Genomic DNA, 18,869 nt, shown 5'->3' on the forward strand with positions numbered 1-18,869 from the left:
CAGGGCACCAACAAGAATCAACCAATCAATGTATAAATAAGTGGAAAAGAAATTGATGTCTCGCTTTCTCTCTCCTTCATTTCTCTCTCTCTCTCTAAATAAATTTAAAAAAAAACATTAAAAAACAAAAGCAGGTCTGGTAGTGATTAAAAGGGGGCAAGAAATGAAAAAAATATTCAATTATTGTTCTGCGCTCTCACATAATATTAAACATGATTATATTTCTGTAATTTATATTTTTGTAATAACTACATTATAAATTACTTTTTGGTCTTCCCCTATCTATTTCCTTGTGGACTCTTTAGGATGAGGAATAGGGCTATTCATCTGTCTTTCCCCTTTGAATGGCATTTGATGTTTAATAATTATTTGTAAGATTAATAAATTAATAGGCAATGTTACTTTGTCTTCAAAATTACTAATATCAAGGACATTTTTATTTACAATTTTATTTTCAACTCATATAAATACATCATCTCTTAGAGTCATTGAGAATTTGTAAAACAAATTATCTCCAGATTTTACAAAGTACTTTTGACCAATGATAATATAGTGCCATTTACTTCTATTAGAATGTGTGCATATTTAATTACAAAGTGTCCAATTGAAAATGTCAGGGAGAAAATTGCAAAGTTAAAATGAAGATAAGGGTGTCTTCATTAGAAAATGAATCCCATCTTTTTAAGGCCTCTATGACATGGATATCATTCGCACCAACAATAACATTTTTTTTAAATGAGATCAGTGTGGACAATATCAATGGAGGTACATTTCTTTGTGATCCTGAGAGAACTTTTTTAGTTTTGATCTCCTGTTTTCCTCTTCATGATTTATGTTTAGAAGTTTTTAAGTATAACAACTTATTATGTTCTCATTATGCATGAAGGAGATATGAACAAATTCTCATATATAATCACCAAAATAAGAGTCATTAGTAACCACTTGGCTAATCTGATATGTTGAATATGTGATATGCTTTCTGTCTGAAAAGTACTGTTTTCTCACTTCCATCTTCATGTGTTTACCGAAACCTACTTTGGGTGGAGTTATTTTCCTTCAATTTCATTTCAGTTTAATAATTATTTGTAAGATTAATAAATTAATAGGAAACATTACTTTGTCTATTCAAAATTACTAATATCAAGGAAATTTTATTTACAATTTTATTTTCAACTCATCTAAATACAGCATCTCGTAGAGTCATTGAGAATTTGTAAAACAAATTATCTCCAGATTTTACAAAATATTTTTGACCAATGATAATATAGTGCCATTTATTTCTATTAGAATGTGTGCATGTTTAATTTCAAAGTGTCCGTGTGAAAATGTCAGGGAGAAAATTGCAAAGTTATTGTGCTATTTAAGGAGAGCATGTGGTAGGCTCTGGTTCATGCTCTAGAGCCTTTGCAAAGAGCTCCCCTGGGTTTGCTCCTGTGTACACCACCTTCCAAGTCAAAGCTTTGGCCCTGACCGGTTTGGCTCAGTGGATAGAGCGTCGGCCTGTGGACTGAAAGGTCGCAGGTTCGATTCCTGTCAAGGGCATGTACCTTGGTTGCGGGCACATCCCCAGTAGGAGGTGTGCAGGAGGCAGCTGATCGATGTTTCTCTCTCATGGATGTTTCTAACTCTCTATTCCTCTCCCTTCCTCTCTGTAAAAAATCAATAAAATACGTATTTGTTAAAAAAAGCTTTGAATATGCTAGTAGAGCTGCTTTCTCACTCAAGTGTCAGTCTTGTGTCTGAGGTCTGTAATTTGAAGTCATGTTCTAGGTTTATGGTTTTATGTATGGAATGGCCGTATCGTGCCTATGCTGTGTTACCTACACTGTATTGTGTGCAGTGGACTGGAGACAGCTGTGAGTTATCACTTCTTAACATTAATAAGTATTCCATTCCTGATAGCACATAGTGAATTATTTTAATTCTTTCTGTGTGTTTGCATTAACTTTTCTTCATATCAAATAAAGGTCTTAGTAATTGCAGATAAAAGTCACAAAACTCAGCCCTCTGGGTGTGGCTCAGTGATTGAGTGTCCACCCCAGGGTAGATTCCAGGTCAGGGCACATGCCTGAGTTGCAGGCTCGATCCCCAGTAGGGGGCGTGCAAGAGGAAGCTGGTCAGTGATTCTCATCATTGATATTTCTATCTCTTTCCCTCTCCCTTCCTCTCTGAAATCAATAAAATATATTTTAAAAAATCACAAAAATCATGAAACTATCAAAATTTTACCTTCAAAAATAAAAGGACAATTTTTAATGTTTCAGTGTATCTTGAGATTCAAAGCAGAATTAACTGGATGATAAAATGCCAAGAGTGAAAAAGGGAGTTGATAAACATAAAGACAAATTATTGGAATGATATTTCCTCTTTCATATTATAAGTAAGGTGCTCTGGATACATGTACAGCAAGTGGATATATTTTTGTATTGTTCCCTCCAAACAAAGCAAGATGGCTTTGCAAGAGTAACATGATAATTACATATGCACTGAGGCTAATGGAATCAATGGATTAAACATGTTATTAAATATTATTAGTGGAGCAGTTAAAAGTGAAAACCACCATTGGACTTACTATATTTGTATTCCAGTTCAGTCATTTATTAACTGTATTTTGTGCCAATTACTTAACTTCTCTGTGCTTCCCAGAAATATAGTAATACCGGCTCACACCCTGACAGAAAAAAATCATTTATTGTGTAATTTTATTCAAGCTAAATGTAAAATTAATTGATGAAACACCATTGATTTTACACCACTAGAAGCAAACAGATGTTTCCCATTTCAATTTTAAGACTCACCTTACAGTGGTAAGAAGCATTCAAATAAGGGAAAGATGATGATTCTTTTAGAAGAAAATCCTTCATCATAATCACGAAGATTACTGGTTATGGAAAACTGCAGACGGGAGAGGGAATCTCAGTGTAAGCTAAATATCATTAGATAATAAAATTATAATTCTTTTTACCCTCACCTGAGGACATGTTTTTCATTGATTTGAGAGAGACAGGAAGGAAGAGAGAGAGAGGACATGGAGAGGTTGCCACGAACCCGCAATCTAGGTATGTGCCCTGACTGGCAGTTGAACCTGCGACCTTTGGGTGCACTGGATAAGACTCCAACCAACTGAGCCACACTGGCCAGGGCTAAAATAGTAATTTTAATGAATTTACCTGATGCTGAAGTTATAAATAGTGGAAAATACAATTATTTTGTCTTTCATCTCAATGTCTTTTCCAAACTGGGCATATTGAAGTTACATAAATACAAACAACTACTAGTAAACTAGTCTTATCTATGACTAAATAACAGAGCTTTGAGTGACACAATTCAGTAGTAAAATGGAATACTTTAATCAGGATGCCATGTAATCATAAATTTAAGAGAGAACATTTTAAAAAGAGGATGGACATTAGAAACAAACTGGTATTAGGAAGGATAGTTTTCAGGAGAAATACTTTTTCATATATTAATAAAAATCATGACACTTGATATTTACATTGAATAGTGGTTCCGATGAAATGGCATGATTCAGGGAGGTGGAAAACTCTAAAACTTCTACCTTAAAATGACAATATATTGCAAGATAAAAAATGATTTATTCTCCTGGTCGACATGGCTCAGTGTTTGAACATTGACCTATGAACCAGGAGGTCTAAGTTCGATTCCTGGTCAGGGCACTTGCATCCCCAGGTTGTGGGCTCAATCCCCACTGTGGGATGTGCAGGAGGCACCGGATCAATGGTTTTCTCTTATCATTGATGTCTCTATCTCTCTCTTCCTCTACATATCTCTCTGAAATAAATAAAATTATATTTTAAAAATGATTTCCTCCTTCTTAGTAAATATTATATAAAAAAATTCTGGCCTCCAGAGAGCCAATAAGGAATAGGTTTTTTTGCAACTGTGGAGGACTATATTAGTAAGCTCAGTGTCTGTTCTCATTAGGGAATATTCCTGTCCATTTCTGTAAAATAAGATTTGATGCCAAGACTCAATTTCATATAAGGCTTTAATTATATTGAGGTATGATCCCTCTATTACCACTTTGCTGAGAGTTTTTATCAGGAAAGGGTGTTGGATTTTGTCAAATGCCTTTTCTGCATCAATTGATATGATTATGTGATTTTTTTCTCTTAATTTGTTTATGTGATGCATCACATTTATTGATTTGCGGATATTGTATCAGCCTTGCATCCCTGGAATGAATCCCACTTGGTCATGGTGTATGATCTTTCTAATGTAATGCTGGATCCTATTTGCTAGAATTTTGTTGAGGATTTTAGCATCTATGTTCATCAGGGATATTGGCCTGTGATTCTCTTTCTTTGTAGTGTCTTTGGGATTAGTTAATGCTGGCTTCATAGAAAGGGCTTGGAAGTGTGCCTTCCTCTTGAATTTTTTGGAGTAGTCTGAGGAGGATAGGTTTTAGTTCTCCTTTGAATGCTTGGTAGAACTCCCCTGTGAAGTCCTCCGGTCCAGGGCTTTTGTTTGCTGGAAGATTTTTTTTATTACTGTTTCAATTTCATCAGTAGTTATTGGTCTATTCAGGTGTTTTGATTCTTCTTGATTGAGTTTTGGAAGCTTGTATTTTTCTAGGAATATGTATAGTTCTGGGAAACCATAAAAATCTTAGAAGAAGCTATAGGCAGCAAAATAGCAGATATTTATTGCAGCAATATCTTTTCCAATAGAGTTCCTAGGGCAAAGGAAACTTAGGAGAAAATAAACAAATGGGACTACATAAAAAAAAAAGTTGCACATCAACAGAAACCATCAACAGAACAACAAAAAAGTCCACTGCATGGGAGAACATATTTGCCAATGTTATCTCCGATAAGGGTTTAATCTTCAAAATTTATAGGGAACTCATACAACTTAATAAAAGGAAGATAACTGATCCAATCAAAATATGGGCAAAGGACCTAAATAGACACTTTTCGAAAGAGGACATACAGAAGGCCCAGAGACATATGAAAACATGATCAAAGTCACTAATCATCCTAGAGATGCAAATCAAAACAACAATGAGGTTCCATCTCACACCTGTCAGAATGGCTATCAACATATCAATAAATGACAAGTGCTGGCGAGGATGTGGAGAAAAAGGAACCCTCCTGCACTGCTGGTGGGAATGCAGACTGGTGCAGCCACTGTGGAAAACAGTGTGGGATTTATAAATGAAACTTCCATTTAACCCAGTAATCCCACTTCTAGGAATATATCCCAAGAAGCTAGAAACACCAATCAGAAAGGATATATGCACCCCTATGTTCATAGCAGCACAATTTACAATAGCTAAGATTTGGAAACAGCCTAAGTGCCCATCAGCAGATGAGTGGATTAAAAAACAGTGGTACATCTACACAATGGAATACTACGCTGCTGTAAAAAGAAGGAATTCTTACCATTTGTAACAGCATGGATGGACCTGGAGAGCATTATGCTAAGCGAAATAAGCCAGTCAGAGAAAGATAAATATCACATGATCTCACTCATTTGTGGAATATAATGAACAACATAAACTGAGGAACAAAAATAGAATTAGAGTCATAAAAGCATCAACGAGACTGTGAAACCTCAGAGGGAAAGTGGGGGATGAGGGGGTGAAAGATCAAGCAAAGGACTCCTTTGCATGCATATGAGCATAATTAATGGACACAGACAGTAGCGGGGTGCGGGCATGTGCTGGGAGGTGCAGGCGGCCGGGGAGAGGTCAATGGGGGGAAAAGGAGACTTATGTAATACTGTAAACAATAAAGAATTAAAAAAGACTCGATTTCAAAAGTGGAAGTACTTTATTTTTATGAATGAACACTTTTAAAATAGGATTCTGGTACCCATAGTTATGCACAGTAGTTTTATTTTTCCTCTAAGTAAATCTGAGTGTTTGAGTACATTTAGCCACGTGTAATCATAGCCTGGGGGTTAATGCTAGACAGAGACACCGAGGGACGCTCAGGAAATCTAAATCTCAGATTTCTCAGGAACAGCCGAAACCAGTTTGGCTCAGTGGATAGAGCGTCGGCCTGCGGACTGAAAGGTCCCAGGTTCGATTCCGGTCAAGGGCATGTACCTTGGTTGCGGGCACATACCCAGTGGTGGGTGTGTAAGAGGCAGCTGGTCCATGTTTCTCTCTCATCGATGTTTCTAACTCTCTATCCCTCTCTCTTCCTCACTGTAATAAATCAATAAAATGTATTTTTTTAAAAAAAAGATTTCTCAGGAACAGAAATGCCATGCTGCCCAAGGTGCACATAGGGTGGTGGGGGTGGGGCAAGGGAGCAAGGGGCACAGGCACCTGGCCTCTCGGGAGCCCTTCCCAAATGGTCCGATGAGTGTATGAGCCTTTCCAAGGCACGCTCTCTGGAAACAAACTTCTGCCCTGAATACAAGAACTCGCTACAGAAATGAACATTTTCTTCGCGTTTGCTACCTTCTTATTCCTTATGACAGATCTTGACACAAAGCAGGAAAGGGTTTTGTTTTGCCCATGTAACTATGTGTGGTTATTTCTATATTTTAATCACCAATTCATTTGCAAACTAAACAATCCACAATATCAGTGGCCTTCGTGTAGACAAAGTTATAACTCTATCAAGGCCGATTGCGTTTGAGTAAGTAATAGGATTAATTAGTTGTAAATATTATGTTAGGTGTTGCAACATGCTAGCATTGTTCCAGACACATTATTCTGATGAAAAAAAAATAGTCATTACAGAAACAAGAGAAGAAATTAAAGACAGTACGGCTGTAGGCAGAGCACCAGTCCTATGCCATGGAATGAATTAAATAGAAATATTTAGTAAGCCATCAAAGATGGTTTTCTGGATCTCCCTCCTTATTTATTTTATTTTTTAAAATATTTTTTTTATTGATTCCAGAGAGGAAGGGAGCGGGAGAGAAAGACAGAGACATCATGGATGAGAGAGAATCATTGACCGGCTGCCTCCTGCACGCCCCACACTGGGGATGGAGCTCACAACCTGGGCCTGTGCCCTGACAGGGAATCGAACCATGACCTCCTGGTTCATAGGTTGAAGTTCAGTCACTGAACCATGCTGGCCGGGATTCCTTTTTAGTTTTCAAATAAATCTTTCCATTTTTGCTGGCCTCACCTCTTCCCTGCCCAGTGCTTAATGACCGTCTGGTTGCACCCCATTAGGGTTTGCCTGTGAACTTGATGTATCCTCACACCCACAGTAACTGCAGCTTTTTGTCATCCCTTCAAGGCCTGGCCCGTGATTGGCTGGCTATTGCTGGGAAAACCACATTAAGTTGTCAATAGCACCTTGCCAGCTTTCCTCTTTCTGGAAAGAATGGCCACGGATTAGAATCATTTTCGTTTCTGTGGTGCAAGGCGGAGTTTTTATTATGTTTGCTGGTATTACTGCTTCCTCGTTGTTTGTAGTTAGGGAGGAGAAGGGTGGATGAAGAATAAACAGAAACATTTAATACTGCATTTTATATACAGAGGCTTTCAAAGTAGTTATTAGCCCTAGCCGGTCTGGCTCAGCAGAAAGAGCGCTGGCCTGGGGACTGAAGGGTCCCGGGTTCGATTCTGGTCAAGGGCACTTACCTAGGTTGCAGGCTGGATCCCCAGCCCTGGTTGTGGCGTGTGCAAAGGCAACAAATGGATGTTTCTCTCTCACATCAATGTTTCTCTCTCTGTCTCTGTCTCTCTCTCCCTCCCACACTCTCTAAAAACCAATGGAAAAAATACCCTCAGGTGAGGATTTAAAGAAAAAGTAATTATAAAAGACTAAATACTAGATTAATAGAACTATTTGGTTTCCCAGCACAGTATTTAAACATTGGAAGTTGAAGGTCATAAAGGAGGCATGGCTTTTGTAGGTCACCACTGTCCCTATCCACCTGCTCACAGACTTCCCGGTGCCTGAGGGCATGTGTGTGTGCACACCCTGCCACAGACCCATTTATCTCCCATAGAAAGACTCGGTCGACTTTCTCTAATTGAAAAATTGACTGACTTGAAATTTAGCAAGCAAGAAAAAAATAAACCAGTTCATGCACATGTACAATTCAGTTGTATCAGATGAGTACCAGAGGTTGGGGGAACTTGTTTCCAGGTTTACTGTCCATATTTGGAAAACTGACTCTATTTTATTTCCTTCTTTTGTCTTAGTAGAGTGCCCATGTGTAGGTAACCTAAAATAATCACTGCAAGTAATATGTTGCCTTTATAAACTTCTGAATCAGCCCGGTTTGCAGTGATTTTCATGGCATACATGCATCCACTACCACACTGGCTTAGTCAAGGATAGAGTGAGGCAAGCAAGGCATCAGACTGTCCACTCATAGAGCCCTGAGAGTGAGCGCCTTCTTAAATTTTAAGTCCTAGGCACTTCTTCATGGACGGGCTCCTGCACACCCCCTTACTGGGGATTGAGCCCGCATGTGCCCTGACGGGGAATTGAACCTTGATCTTGGGGTTTATAGGTCCATGATCAACCACTGAGCAACACTGAGTGGGTCAGGTGTACATTTTTTAATTTTTATTTGTGCTATCTGGAATTCATTCTGCTCTTTCAAAACTGAGATTCATACACGACATTGATTCTTGAACGTTCTTGTCCCAGTATTTTCAAAGTGTCCTCTCCTCAGTAGACACATCTCATTCTGCACATAGTTTCCATCTTAGCTTACTTTTCTGGTTCTAAATTTGTTTGCATTAAGGACTACTTTAAGTCGTTTACCAACCTGGCATTTCCCACAATGACCAGCAAGATTCCAATGTGTCCAAGTGAGGGGAGGCTTACTGTCAAATGCTCCTGTGCCCCAGCCTGAGCCTTCTCTGAAAACAGCCTTTTTATTCATTCCTTCTCTTATCCTGAAAGGGGGATCATTTTATTGTAGGACTCCCTTTATATAAATTGGAAAGCCCTGGGTTTACTCAGCAATCTCATATTTATATCAACTGAGACCAAGTTTAGTGGTATGTAACAAAACAAACAAACAAAAAAAAACACTCAAATATCAGTATGTTCCACACACACACACACACAAAATAGATTCGTTTTCTTTTAGGTTAAAAAAAATCTGAAAGCAGTCTAGGCTAAGCATCCTGATTCAGTAGTTTTTATGCAGCAAATTTCCTTCTATAGTTGTGCTCTGCCAGCTTTAACACAGGCACTTACAACCAAGGCTACTTACTTACAAATGAGAGATGCCTCCCTTAGTTTCCCGTTTCTGGCAGAAAGAGGAGTGGAAGCAAGAAAAGAGCGTGCTCCTAACAACAGTCTCCTACCCACCAAATGACTACACTTGCAAGTCAGTGGGCAGAATGCATGTCTCCATCATTGCTTCTCTCTGGGAGGATGGCTGCACATGCAGTCTTTAGTTGTGCACATAGCCAACCAAAGAAAATTGGGGTTCAAATAATTAAGATTGGTGGGGAAGGTAAATCAGACAGGCAACCATCCTCTGCTACATGGCAGCACGTTCTTTTCTCTAAGAATGTCTCTAGTTCATGGCAATCATTGGCCCTGAGACTACAGATCAGGGTGCAACCAAAACATAGGAGAGGCAACACCCCCAAGGACCATAACAGTATCAGCCCGACCCTGAAACTTGGCAAAAAGGCCTAATCATATTTTGAAACCTTATTTACTTGTAAGTTCAGCGTGCACCTAAAGGGTTGTTTGCAATATTTTATCAACTGCTTTGTTGCAAGACATTATTTCAGAACCCATCCATCTCCCACTTAATGTAAATTATCTGATTCTAAAAACCTAACATTCAGTGTGAAATATGTAAGGGAATAATTACCTATTCCTCACCATTTTAAATGAGAAAACTTATAATGCATTGCTCCTCAACCCAAAGTCCAAACCAATTTCCTAAGTTATTACTAAATGCAATAAAAGGATTACTTTATAAGTTACAAAATGTCCTCTTTCAATGTAAAAAAAAAAAATGGCTTAAAACTTTTCTTTCTGATCATCAAGCAATTAATGTGGTTGTTAAATTCATTTTGTATGCAGGAAAATGTACAGTTTGAATGTAGCTCCATAAAAACTTTGTTTACGATATGGGAAGGCCAATAACACATAACAATAAATAAATTTGCTTGAAAAACTGCATGTAAAAGTTTACAATAAAATGGTAATTTCCTGTAATAAACTATAACTCACCAGTTGAGTTGGGGACTTAAAACTTGAAGCGAGCTAATAAATGAGGAGCCCATGAGGGGCTATTATTTTCTGTGGATACAGAAGTTGGTGTTGCAGACAAGTTAGATGGAGATGTAGCCCATCAGCTAAGCCAGTGGTCGGCAAACCGCGGTTCGCGAGCCACATGCGGCTCTTCGGCCCCTTGAGTGTGGCTCTTCCACAAAATACCACAGCCTGGGCGAGTCTATTTTGAAGAAGTGGCATTAGAAGTTTAAGTTTAAAAAATTTGGCTCTCCAAAGAAATTTCAATCGTTGTACTGTTGATATTTGGCTCTGTTGACTAATGAGTTTGCCGACCACTGACTGCTAAGCTATCAAACTCCGAGTAATCAGGACAGGTTCTCTGTCATTCTGGGGATGTATAAAAACGTGTGAACTGAAAAAACCCTTAAAGGAATTGGTTGGGCATTTAGGATAAAAAATTGCAAATTAAACTTTGTTTGGACTTTTAATTGTAACATTCAAACTTTTTTCTATGCCTCTAGAAGGCATATAAAGTTTCTGGATTTAACAAAAGGATTCCTATTGTACAGTCATGCCATTCAAGAAAGACAGTTATCACTGCACCCACACCTCACCCACTTGTGATACCTCTCTAAGTGCCCACAACATCCGAGAGTCAGGTCCTCTTTTGCCCATCAGTGTGCTTTTCAAGATGTCTATATATGATCCTGGCATTCAACCAACTGATTCTGAATGCCATTCAACAGTTATTCCTTACATAACTTGTTTAAACATGTCATTGTGTTGTAAGGATGTAAATATAATAGTCTTCATAAATAAATGTTGGTTTAACAAGCTGTAGCGGTTGGTATGTATATACTCTGATATTCGGCCAATAAAACGCAAAAGGATCCCATCAAGATGCAGTAGCATTCCTCCCAAGCCCCCCTTCTTACAACCCCAAACCCCAGGACATAACAAAACAGAGGAGCCCAGCCAGCGTGGCTCAGTGGTTGAGCTTCGACCTATGAACCAGGAGGTCACGTTTGATTCCGCGTCAGGGCACATGCCTGGGTTGCAGGCTCCATCCCCAGTGTGGAATGTGCCATGAAGCAGCTGATCCATGATTCTCTCTCATCGCTGATGTTTCTGTCTCTTTCTCTCTCCCTCTCTGAAATGTATACACTAACAAAACAAACAAACAAACAAAAACACGAAGGGGAAGAGGAAGAGTCTACACTGTGAACAAAAGGACTTTCTCGACCCCTAGGACTCAAGGAAGAAGGAGACCCTGCATTGAGTTCCCTGAGTCCTTACAATACAGCTCTTTGCACTAAGGCCCATGGGGGGAACATGCTCCCACCTGGTCTTCCTGAAACAAGGAGGTATTAGTATGAGCCCCCTTTTTGCAGTGGTGCTATCATTAGGGTCCAAAGGGCTACAACACATACACACACAGTCAGCCCTCGTTCCATACCTTAATAGGAGAACTGCCTACCAATAAGACGGTTGAATTATATTCAGAGTCCCAGATATAAAATGTCCAAGATACAACGGATGATTCCTTGCCATAAAATGTAGCAGGAAAATTACAATGTGAATGAGAAAAGACAGAAACCAAGTAGATAATTGCCATTTTCTGACAAGACATCAAAGAAATGATCATAAAAAGGTTTTAAAAGTAACTATGTGTTATCTTGAAATAAATGAACAAAGGAAATTCCAAGAAAGAAACTGAAAAGATAAAAAAGTAAGTAGAAATTCTAAAACTGAAAAATAAAAGAAAAAGACAAATAACAGGAGACTAAGAAGTATTTGAAAAAATAATGGCTGAAACTTTCCTAAATTTTATAAAATATATATATAAACCTACAGATCTAAGAGGCTGAGTATACTCCAAATAGAATAATCCTGAAGAAATACACACCAGTATACATCATAATTATACTTCCGAATACTAAATACTTAGTAAGGCACTTTGAAAATAACCAGAGTCACAACATATTACTCACAGGGGGTTACCCATCCAATGAAAGTCATTTGCCATCTGAAATCATGAAAACCAAATGTTGAAAGAAAAAAAAATGTCAACCATGTTCAGCCAAAACATATTTCAGGAATGTGAAAGGGAAATGAAGACATTTTCAAATGAAGAACACATAAGAGAATCTGTAATAAGCAAGCCTACTTATCGAGAATAGCCAAAGGAAATTCCCCAACCAGAGAAGACATTCTACCAGGAGGAGGCCTGGGACTTCAGAAACCAATGAGCATCAGAATGAGTACAATAGAGGTAAAATATGATACACTATCATTTTTATTATTAGCTTTTAAATCACATTTGATGGTTGAAGCAAAATATTAATTTAATGCGGTAAGTTAATGACGTTGTATTTATGTTTTATTTTCTTTGTTGTTGAAAGTATTACAGACGTGCCCCTTTTTTCACCATTGACCTCCTCCCCCCCTCCCACGGCCTTCACGTCATTGCAGATATGCAAATAAAATCTTTGGTTAATCTCTTCCGATCTTCCCCTTCCCTCTGAGATTCCTCAATCTGTGGCATGGCATGTTTTCTGGCTCTGAATCTGTGTTTACTTTGTTCATTAGATTTCACATATTGGTGAGATAACTATATTTTAAAAGCGGGAATGTTAAAAGGACCTCAAATATGTAGGATATCTACCTAACAACAGGTTTGGTAAATTGTTGAGTCCAGTGTAATTTGACATTTGTATACTGTAATATCTAGAACAACCACTAAGAACATTATTCAAATGGATAGACTAAATAATATTATATATAAATCAAAATTGAACCCTAAACAATGTTCAAATTATTCGCAGGAGGGCAAGAAACAGAGAAACCGAGGAATGAGGAAAAATAGAAAAGAAAAAAAAATAGCCTTAAGTCCTAACATATTACTGATTACCTTAAACTAAATGGTGTAAGTACACTAAAAGAAAGAAAGATGTTGGCAGCGAGTTTAAAAACATGACCTAACTATGCTGTCTCCATGGAGCTCACTACAAATGCATGACTTTAGTAATTGGGAAGCAAAAGACTGAATGATGACATGTCAGGCAACCATTCAGTAAGGCAAATGACAACAAAAAACAGGAGTGGCTTTACTAACACCAAATAAAAAAGACTTCATAGAAAAGTGTCAGGTACATCTATACTAATAAAAGCATAATATGCTAATTATACCAGACAGCTGAACAACCTTCCGGACAAAGCTGCGGTGGCGGAGGCTGAGACAGAGGCGGTTAGGGGCGATCAGGCTGGCAGGCAGAAGTGGTTAGGGATGATCAGGCAGGCAGGCAGAAGTGGTTAGGGATGATCAGGCAGGCAGGCAGAGGCAGTTAGGGGCTATCAGGCTGGCAGGTAGAGTGGTTAGGGGCAATCAGATAGCAGGCAAGCAGTTAGGAGCCAGCGGTCCCAGATTGCGAGACGGTGAAGGCTGGGCTGAGGGTAACCCCCCTACACACACCACCCCGTGCATGAATTTTGTGCACCGGGCCTCTAGTGGGCCTCTAGTCTTAAATAATGATGCAAGGATCAATACACCAGAAAGACACAACCACCCTCAGTGAGCCTGCTCCAAATAACAGAGCCTCAAGCCACATGAAGTGTCCCCTGATACAAAGGAAAGGAGGGAAAGACAAGCCCACAGTCACAGGGGAGGGTCTCCTCTCCTCACCGTCAGCAGTCGGTAGAGCTATGGAAGAACGATGAAAGAGAACATCAGCAAGAACCATGGGTAACTGAGTCAACCGACGTGATTTAACTGACATCTATAGACTCTTCACTCACAAACTGCAGAATTGACACCTTTTTAAGGCCTGTAGAATATTCACCAAGATAGACCACATCCTAAGCCAAGAGTGGAGGAATAAGTCTATCTGTTGGGAAGGCATACTGTAGAGCTGTAGCAATCAAGTTCAGGGACAGACATAGAGATAAATGGAAAAAAAAAATACATAGACTCCAGATGGAGACCCACAAAAATATGCTTAACTGAATTTTAACCAAGGTGCAAAAGTCATTCAATGGAGGAAAGAAAGCCATTTCAAAAAATTATGTTGGCACGGTCGGAAATACATAAACTTAAAAACTAAACCTTAACTCAAATCACACGCCTCATATGAAAATGAACTCAAAATAGATCAGAGACTTAAATGTAAAATGTAAAACTATCAAACTTGAAAAAAAATAAAAGTAAATTTAGAAACCTAAAACCAGCTGAAATTTCCTTAGGATTGACACCAAAAGCACAATTTATAAACGTGCTAATGACAAATTGGCTCTCATCATAATTTATATTTTGCCCTGTCAGAGACGCTGTGAAGAGGATGAAATTACAAGCTACTAGCTAAGAGGAAAAACACTTGCAAATGATGTATCTCACAAAGAATGTATATCTAGACTACATAAAGAATTTTCAAACTCAACAGAAAAAGAATAAAAAATTTAAAAATCTAATTATAAAACAGGCAAAAGCAATCGATAGGCATTTAGCTGAAGAAGATAGACAGATGTTGAACCTCATTAGCCATTAGTGAAATGCAAATTAAAACCATAAAGAGATATCATTAAATCCAGATATCAAAATGGCGAAAATAAAAAGTTGGCTTTTGGTGGTGAATGATATACTTTTTTAAAAAAATGTTCTGTGAGATTCCAACAGAAGTGAAATTATTTTGGGTTTAAAAAGTCTCCAAGTGATCATTATTTCAAAGTAATTCTGACTTGGATAACTTACGGGGGGGGGGGGGGGGGGGAAGGGATACATGTGTTCAGGGCAGATGTATTTTCAAACCAGGCCTCAGAGCGTCTTCACAGCTCCAGTTTCAGCCAACAGAAGCTTGCAATTTAAAGAAAGCAGAAAGCATGAGGAAATAAAACACGAAATGAGGGCTAGCTGAAACACGCACACACACACACACACACACACACACATACACATACAGAATACATTCAGGCTCTACAAAACTGTGTAGATTAGATGTTTGAATACATAACAACATTCTGATGGGTATTCCGATTGGTGGAGCAGGAAAATGCTGCATAGAATAGCGGTTAGATCTAAAATGCACGAAGACCAGCAGCTTTAAGTTCAGTCTGCAGGGGAGAATGGCCCCTGGCTGGGACCCACACTGAGGTCTGTGTTCCCGCTGAGGACGTGATGTGAGAGGCTGTGGAGAATGAGGGGAATAAAATAGGAGAGGCACCAGCAGTAACACAGAAAGGCTGCACCCTATAAGACTTAGGGTAGACACTTTATTGCAAAAGTCTCAGGTACATACACACAGGTCAGAAGACATATATATATACTGTGTATGTGTGTGTGTGTGTGTGTATATATATATATATATATATATATATATGGGTCTAAAGAACATAGCAGAAATTAGTGTCCAAGTTTTCCAGATTTTCTAATAAATACTTGAAATTTTACAGCAAGATTGTATCATTATAATCTATTATCCATATATTATGCTATTCTATAAACTCTTGGTCAAGATTTTTAATAACTTTATAGGAATATTTATGGCAGACTGATTAGATGATTTCTATATGTTGTAACAGAGTAGCTCCTTAGTATATTTTTAAATTCATTAAAATATGGTAAATCATAATATAGAAAATGCACGTTTTTTTTCTTACATAAAGAAAGTGTCAGTAATGGGCTGGTAGTCCAGACTATTCTGCTAAGGGTGATGACCTCTTTTGAGTGATGAATTGTTGCGATTAGCTCTCTAATTCATTACAGTCAGTTCTTTTGAAAACGGTAATAGATATTTCAGTGAATTAGAGGATTAATCTAACAATCTACCAAACAAGCTAACCTGATAGTTTGAAGCTTGCCTAAGTATAATGTAATTTTAAACGAAGAGAGATCATATCCCATGAGCAACAAATTGAGATACTCCATGTAACTTAATTTTGAATGGTAATTATATTAATGAAATAAGATTTTAAAAGCATTTCAAATCCATACATCCCTGCAAAGAACTGCTTAATCAACCCCCTGAAGCAGGCGTTCGTTTGATTTTCTAAATTTCATAAAATACTTGTCTTTAATGAATTCTTATCAGTGACCAAGTGATCAGTCCTTTCTAATCTACTTTTTTCAAGCTTCTTCTCTCTCTGTGCCACCTGGGCACACGCCCACAGGTGCCTATTTCTTATTAGAGGAGGGTAGCTTCTAAACGATCAGGACAACTTGCTCAAGGTGACTTAGAGAATGCAAGTGGCTGAGGAAAGAGGCAGGTAAGATGGAGGTCGCACGTATTACAGTCAACATAACGTGATCTGGTTCTGCTTGGAACAATGGCAACCGTGGTTTCAGAAATTCCCGTAGATTCTAAACAACAAACAAATATCTGAGCAAGTAAAATTAGACATTAATGTAAGGAAGAAATGATTGTGTACTGTGAATGTGGAGAACTATATATATATATATGTGTATATATATATATATATATATATATATATATATATATATATATTTTAATATTGGGCTTTTTAGTTTCTATCTTTTTTTAAAAAAATTGATTTCAGAGAGGAAGGGAGAGGGAGAGAGATAGAAACATCAATGATAAGAGAACCATTGATTGGCTGCCTCCTGCACACCCCCTCCTGGGGATCGGCCAGCAATCCAGACAAATGCCCTTGACCTGAATCGAACCTGGGACCCTTCAGTCCGCAGGCTGATGCTCTAGCCACTGAGCCAAACCAGCTGGGGCTGGAGAACTATATTGTGAAGTGGGGTAACATGAACCAGGTGAGTAAAGGTGTGTGTTTATGTGCAGAGGAGTATGGGTGTGGTGGCAGGTAGAGGGATGGAGACCTAGAAATGAAAGGAGAGGAAAGTTAAAAATTTTAATTTATATGCAGTTTTCACATGATTCTAGTGACTCTACTGGAGCGTTGTTAAGTGACTTTAGGCTGCCACGTTAGTTATATTTCCATAAAAGTGTCACTGAAGACAACATTCCACCCGCTGTTTGGGTGCAGGCTTCTTTAGTGCCTGTGCAGTCAGGGCCTCTCTAGGTCTCCCCTGGGCCTGAGAGAACTCACCTGACTACACCAGGCAAGCTCCCCCTGGTGGACGTTCTGTGTTTCCTGTGCTTAGAGCAGAACTTGGTATACAGTGTTTGAATCCAACCACATCTCTTGCTTCCCTACCTGATAATACTAGTATTGTGGCCCCTCCTCACTTCTTGCTTGGGTTTTGCTCTTGGACACACTGCTTTTTAAGACACACTATTTTTTTTAAGAGGGCTCTTTAATAAAATAATATGCATGAAAAATCAGAAGAGAAGTACCTGGCAAGCTACAGGAAATTTCAGATATTTTTAACTGTCTGATGGCCTTGAATGTCTGAAACAAAAGAAACTTCCATTACCATCACACATTTTTCTGGGGCAGAAATAGTTGAAACAATGCTAAGTCTGTTTTTAAATTGCATTTGTGTACTTTTATTGTTGAGTTTTAAGAGTTCTTTATATACTCTAGATATAAGACCCATATTGGGTATATGATGTGCAGATATTTCATCCCATTTTGTCTTTTCTCTTTTGTGATGGTTTCCTTTGAAGCAAATCTTTTAATTTGATGATGTCCAATTTATTTATTTTGTGTAGCTTACAGTTCTATGTCATGTATGAGAAACAATCCCCTTACCTAAGGTTATGAAGACTTACTCTTAAGCATGTCAAACTCAAATGCTGACACTGGCCAAATAAACAATGTTTAATTTTATGTGGGCCACAAAAAAACATAAGCCTAAGAGAAATGAATGCAACATGATTATAGTAATCAGTCATTAGTGAACGTTGTAATTTGCTATTAATAATTATGTATGACAGGATATTGTAAAAAATTAAGATGAAATTTTTATTAAAATGTTTCTTACATACCATTGTATTGGCTGTGCCACAAAAATATTCCTTGTGGCTTGCATGCGGCCCACGGGCTGCAATTTGACATGCTTGGCTTAATCTCTTATATTTAGATCTGTGATTAATCCTTATACAGATTCTTCATGCCCCACCAAAAATAAAAAGAGGAAATAAAAGAGGCCATCCTTCAGGTCCCTCAGACTGCTGAGACCCCGATGTGAAGGAGCCAAAACTGAGCACATCCGGTCTTCGGAATCTGCCTGATGTGGCCACTGTTACCTGGATGACAGTAGTCCAATCCAGAAAATCCAGGTCCTCTCTCCCTTTGACTCAGCTTTGGTTAATCACATCTCATTTCTTTTTTCATCCATGAATGCTCAAATATAAGCCGAATTGGGGCAGACGCCTTAGATTCACCCTTTTTGTGCCCATTCTAACCTTACCTCACCTTTGGTGGGGCTGACAGGTTGGAAGAGCCCTGTGAAGTGAGGGTTCTGCACGTGCCCCATGTTCCTCTGCGCAGGAGCCTCTGCCTTAGTCTACGATGCGGAAGTGAGCGACCTGGTGCACCAGTGGCTTGATCCACAGGTGACCCGGGTCACAGAGGCATTCAGTTCCTCAAGGCAGCCATGGCACATTATTATAGCTTCTAGTCACCAGCATCAAAGGCTAGTGGACACTGAGCCTAGTTATGTCATTGGCAGTCTGCTGCTCTGAGCTGTGCTGTCCCTAGCTCTGAGATTCTTGCTTGTCGGGGACCCAACTGTAGTGCCTGGTTCTTTAATAAATCATTTTCTGTTCAAGGTAACTCAAGTGGGTTCTGCTA

This window comes from Cnephaeus nilssonii, assembly GCF_951640355.1.
Source record: "Cnephaeus nilssonii genome assembly, chromosome: 8".
In the NCBI taxonomy this organism is placed as follows: Eukaryota; Metazoa; Chordata; class Mammalia; order Chiroptera; family Vespertilionidae; genus Cnephaeus; species Cnephaeus nilssonii.